This window comes from Lactuca virosa, chromosome 8 (genome assembly GCF_052849685.1).
Source record: "Lactuca virosa cultivar CGN04683 chromosome 8, Lactuca_virosa_CGN04683_v6, whole genome shotgun sequence".
NCBI classification, from domain to species: Eukaryota; Viridiplantae; Streptophyta; class Magnoliopsida; order Asterales; family Asteraceae; genus Lactuca; species Lactuca virosa.
The window spans coordinates 241,527,678-241,534,109 of NC_136433.1; positions in this window are offsets into that span (position 1 = coordinate 241,527,678).

A 6,432-nucleotide genomic window follows, 5' to 3' on the forward strand; every position below is an offset into this window, starting at 1 on the left:
GGCTCGGGGTCGCGCCTTCCAGCTCACAGCCGAGGAGGCTAGGACAACACCAGATGTGGTGGCTGGTATGTTTCTATTGCTTATCATGTTGATTATATATTATTTTATGCTCATATGTGTTATGCCTATGTTAGATACGTTCTTAGTGAACTCCTTACCTGCTTTGGTATTGTTTGACTCGGGGGCAAGTCGGTCTTTTGTATCGCGATCTTTTAGTAGGGAGTTCGGTTTTTCCTTAGGAGAGCTAGAGTGTCCGTTGCGAGTCTCCATCGCCAACGAACACGAGATTTCTGCATCATCAGTCTATTGGGGTTGTGTTTTGGAGATCTTCAGGTTATCCTTCCCGATTGACTTGCTTCTGATTCCCATGGGGGATGTTTGCGTTATAGTGGGTATGGACTAGCTGAGTCATTTCGGTGCCATGATCGACTGCGAGGGTCAGCGTGTGGTAGTTCGAACCCCAAGTGGGGGAGAACTGGTTATCTACGGTGATGACACCAGGTTGGGTTCAGGGTTTTGCTCAGCCGCTAGGGCTCGACAGCATATTCAACACGGGTGTGTGGATTATTTGGCATATGTGGTGGATACGCGGGTTGGGGGTCAGGTCTCGGTTTTGGAGGTTCCAGTCGTCAGAGGGTTTGTGAAAGACCCAAACTTTCATACTAAAGATATTGTTACTCCAAGTTACTCCAAAACATGCTACATGCATATTCAAAAATAATATTTTACATTGATAATTTGATTACGAAAGATTGGATAGAAACCGACTAAGTTTTAGTATATTAAAGCTTTTATACAAACATAAACCCAAGTACAAAAGTAATAGTATAAATTATTCTAAATCTTCCAACAGTATATGACTATACTGGATGCTTATTACATGCAATTATTAAACACTGAGAGGAGTAAGCGGTGACGCTTAGTGAGTTCAATAATAGATACAATATAACGTTATGCCATATATATACTTTAATATAGCAGAAGCAAAGGGAACAAGGAACAACAAAGGCATATGTGAATCATGCGACAAGATTTCCATATCAATCAATGATTTGATTCAAAGATATACAATCAATGAGACATAACAATTTCAATACTTGATATACATCAATAACGCTTCGGCCCAAATGGCACAGAAGACATACAATTTCTGATTAAACATTTTGGTAGATTTCAGGCTTTCAGCCCTATCTAACCTTCTGCCAATGCCATAGGGGTAGAAGTCATTCTCTTGCGAGACATGCTCTACACGGCCAGAGGCTACATACCAATACCACTGTGAATCTAAGTCCTTTGACTGATCACATGGCCAAAGGTACAACTTTGCTATCAAAATAGCACGAAATAAAAAACGGGAAAATAACATGGAAAAGCACATAGCATATATAACACATAACATACAATTGTTCCTATATATTGAACTCACCGTGAAATAACCGGAGGTTAAAATAGTAATTTGGGCAGCACTTCGTGTCTAAAAATGACTTTCTTTGATGAAAACGGGGAATTTTAGTTGAAAACTGGCCTAATGCGGCCAGAGTTTCAACTTGAAAATATGATTTTCTCTAGAACTTCGGAGCGTCAGGACTTGCTTCGGGTGTCGGGGATGATACCGGGACCTCGGGGGTTAAAAGTAGCTAGAGAAGAAGTAGAGAGTGAGAGAGAATAGATTTTGTGAACAAAAACCCGGAGGTCTTGCTTTCTATTTATAGTAGCTGAAACCCGAATTACGCTGGGCGTAATCTTCAAGTATGCTGGCCGTACTGCTCTATTAACCATTACGTTGGCATACAGCTTATTACGCTAGGCGTACCCTGATGCGTGGAATCAGAAGTCTCGAACCTGCGTGATACGTATCGATTGCGAGGAATAGGCGACATGGCCAATCTTGGACCGTAAACACGAGTACGCTGGGCGTACTACGAATTTCCAAACTTCAAAAATTCGTAACTTTCACGTACGAACTCCGTTTTTGACGTTCTTTATATCCGCGTGTAGATGAGATTATAATCTACAACTTTTGTTTAGACTCCGTTCGCTAATTTTGAATTTATTTTTAAAGTTATATTTTTAATAGGCCGGGACAGGAAAAGTCCGTTAAAAATTCATAACTTCTTCATCCGACGTCCGTTTTCGTCTGTCTTTTTATCTTTGTACTACTATTGACGAGATATTCGATTCTCGTTTAGGTTGTGTCCGCTAAAAATCACTCGATCTTTATTTCGAGTTTCGGACAGTGTACTGCTATGCTGATTCTTAGAAAAATCATAAATTCCTCATATGAAGTCAGATTTAGACGTTCTTTTTATGAAAATTCTCAGTTTAATGAATACTACGACTTTCATTTAGATCATTAAAGCTACAAAGGTAGTTTATTGAAAACTCACTTTTTTACGTCATTCGACGTTGTGTCGGTTCTGTCGCGAATCTTCAATAAATCATAATTTCTTCGTTATAACTCGGATTTCGATGAGGTTTTCGCCTAAATGTTTCTAACGAGATAATTTACAACTTTCAATAACATTATTTGTACTTAGTTTCGACTTTATATTTTCGTTAATTTCGATAATTGACTTTTGATTGGAATTTCATAAAACTTTCAATACTTTCCGAATGATTCTAAACATAGTTTTACATCAATTCTCATAAAACTATCTTATTAGAATTCAATGCTCAAGACCATATAATATTTCATAATATTATTTACTTTTAAAAGTTTACAAAACACGATAACTGAACGTGTATGTTACAAATACCTCCTCCTTTAGAGGATTTCTTCCCCGAAATTACATCGATTTAAATAAATGGGGATATTTCGCTCTTATCTCATTCTTATTTTCCCAAGTATAATTTGGGCCTCGATGGTGTTTCTATTTGACAAGAACCAACTCCACTTCTTTATTACGCAATTCAGTCGTTCTTTCGTTTATGATTTCTTCAGGTTCTACTACATATCTTAATATATTATCCAGTTTCACCTCGGATAACGAAACTGTTTCATCATAAATGCTCAAACATTTACGCAGATAACTCACATGAAACACATCATGAATACCTGCCAAATCTTCGGGTAATTCCAAGCGGTATGCTTGCTTACCAATTCTCAGGATGATTTTGAAAGGACCAACAAATCTAGGACTCAGTTTTCCTTTCTTCCCACATCGCATAAGGCCTTTCCATGGGGATACTTTTAGCATTACAAAATCACCCACCTGGAATTCTATGGGTCTTCTCCTCTTTTCTGCATAGGACTTATGTCGATCCTGGGCCGCTTTCATTCTTTCTCGTACAATTTGAATCTTATCAGTGGTATCTTGAATCATTTCAGGGCCTCCAAGGATTTTCTGTCCTACATCACGCCAACGTAATGGCGTACGACATTTACGACCATATAATGCTTCATATGGTGGCATTTTGATTGAAGTGTCATAACTGTTATTATACGGAAATTCGACAAGAGGTAAATATTTATCCCAGTTACCACCGAACTCCAAGACACATGCACGAAGCATATATTCTACTGTTTGGATTGTTCTATCCGTCTGACCATCTGTCTGGGGATGATAAGCTATGCTGAGAGCAACTCGAGATCCCAATTCACGTTGCCTACTCGCCCAAAAGTGAGAAGTGAAGCGAGTATCACGATCGGAAATAATCTTTAGTGGCACACCATGTATCGCAAAAATTTCATCCAAGTATACTTGTGCGTATTTCTCCATTGGAGGCGTTTCACACATGGCGAGAAAGTGGGCGCTTTTAGTTAGGCGGTCGACAATTACCCAAATGCTATCATGCTGTCTAGTAGTCTTTGGCAATTTGGTAATAAAATCCATGGACAGCTCTTCCCATTTCCACACAAGAACAGTAAGACTTGCTGGAGTTCCGTAAGGCTTTTGGTGCTCTGTTTTGACTTGTAAGCATACTAAGCATTCCTGGACATATCTTCCAATGTCTCCCTTTAATCCAGGCCACCAATAATCAGCTCTTACATCATAGTGCATTTTACTTGTACCAGGATGTATTGATAGTTTATACTTATGGGTTTAGCTAAAATCTTCCGTCTTAATCCCCTAATTTTTGGAATCCATACCTGATTCTTAAATACCTTTAATCCTCGTGGATCATCAAGTAAAACATCAACATAATGTACCATCCCTTCCTTCTTCACATTTTCTGGCTTTCGGGCCTCTACTTGCCATCTCTCTAGTTCATCAAGAATAGTGAACCTTACTGTAGTGTGAGTAATAGTATAACACACACTATTATGATAAACCTTTCTGCTGAGTCATCTGCAACTACATTGGCCTTTCCAAGATGGTACAGTATTTCACAGTCATAGTCTTTGATCAGCTCCATGGCTCGTTGTTATCTCATATTCAAAGCTTGCCGACTGAATATATACTTGAGACTTTTGTGGTTGGTAAACAATTGGCATTTTGTACCAAAAAGATAATGCCTCCAGAGTTTATGGCGAATACTACTGCAGCGAGTTCGAGGTCATGAGTGGGATAGTTCTTTTCATAATCTTTCAGTTGTCTTGAGGCATAGGCTATTACTCTACCACACTTCATCAACACACAACCGAGTCCCAACCTTGAAGCATCGCTATACATAGAAAAATCATTATCACCTTCTAGGAGTGATAAGATCGAAGCATAAAAGATCTTTTAAAGTCAAGAAAGCTTTTTCTTAGGCTTCACTCCATCCGAACTTGGTTTCCTTTCATGTAAGACTTGTGAGAGGTACAACTATACGTGAAAAATATTTAATGAATCTCCGGTAATATCCCGTGAGACCCAAGAAACTGCGAATTTCAGAAACATTACGAGGCGCTTCTCAATTTTGAATGGCTTCGATTTTGGTAGGATCTACGGATATACCATCACCAGAAATCACATGGCCGAGAAATAGAACTTGGCGAAGCCAAAATTCACATTTCGAGAATTTAGCATATAATTTCTCCTTTCGAAGAAGTTCTAATATTTCACGAATATGAATGGCATGATCCGCTTCCAATTTGGAATAGATTAGAATATCATCAATGAATACGATGACAAATTTATCGAGCATTGGATGGCATACCCGATTCATCATATCCATGAATACGGCATGAGCATTTGTCAAACCGAATGGCATGACAAGGAATGCGAAATGCTCCTAACGAGTACGGAAAGCAGTCTTCAGAACATCCTGCTCATGTACTTTAACCTGATGATAGCCAGATCTCAAATCAATCTTCGAGAAATAGCTAATACCCTGAAGTTGATCAAATAAATCGTCAATGCGAGGTAGTGGGTACTTGTTCTTAATAGTCACCTTATTTAGCTCACGGTACTCAATACACATTCGCATCGATCCGTCCTTCTTCTTGACAAACAACACTGGAGCACCCCAAGGAGAGGTACTCGGTCGAATAAAGCCTTTGTCAAGTAATTACTGCAGTTGGATCATCATTTCCTTCATCTCAGCTGGCGCAAGACGATAAGGAGTCTTTGCAATCGGAGCAGCACTAGGCACAAGGTCAATTCGGAATTTTACTTGCATGTCTGGAGGAAGTCCAGGCAAATCGTCGAGGAAAACATCAGGATATTCGTTAACAACAGGAACATCATTTATAGTTTTCTTCTCCTCTTTTGAGATATCAATTGTGTAGGCCAGATAGATAGGGCACCCATTCGATATAAATTTACGAGCTTTCAGGAAAGAGATGATTTTTAAGATTTTGAGTCTTTCTTCACCGTAGACATAAATCGGATTCTCCCCTTCAATAGGAATGCGTACTATCTTCTCATAACACAAGAGTTCTGCACGGTTCTTTGACAACCAATCCATGCCGAGAATAATGTCAAAGTTGGTCAAGGAGATAAGGATCGGGTTAGCAAGAAAGTTATAACCTTCAATTTCTATGACACAATCCCAATAGATTTTATCAGCAAGTAATGATATACTTCCCACAGTATCTACGTGAAATGGTTGCGCGAGTGCATAGCAAGCAAGTTTAAAAGAATGCGCAAATTCATGAGACATAAAAGAATATGAGGCACCAGAATCAAATAAGATGTGAGCAGGTCTAGAGTTGACAAGAAATGTACCCGTCACAACATTCGGGTCCTCGCGTGCCTCCTCTGTGGTAATCTGAAATGCACGGCCCTTAGCTTTTGGCACCTCCTCCTTTTTAGTTGGAGTATTCTTTGGTTGTTGAACGGAAGCTTGACTTCCCGCCATTTGGCTAGTAAGAGTAGGGCAAAAACGCTTCTTGTGCTCAGTAACACCACATGCATAGCAAGTAACATTATTCAATGGGCAAGCTGGCTTTATGTGACCATTTCTCCACATCCATAACAGACCACGGATTCCTTTTCTATTTTGCATTGGCCCGGATGATTCTTTCCACAAATGCGACATGAAGGTGATTGAATAGAGAAAGATTAT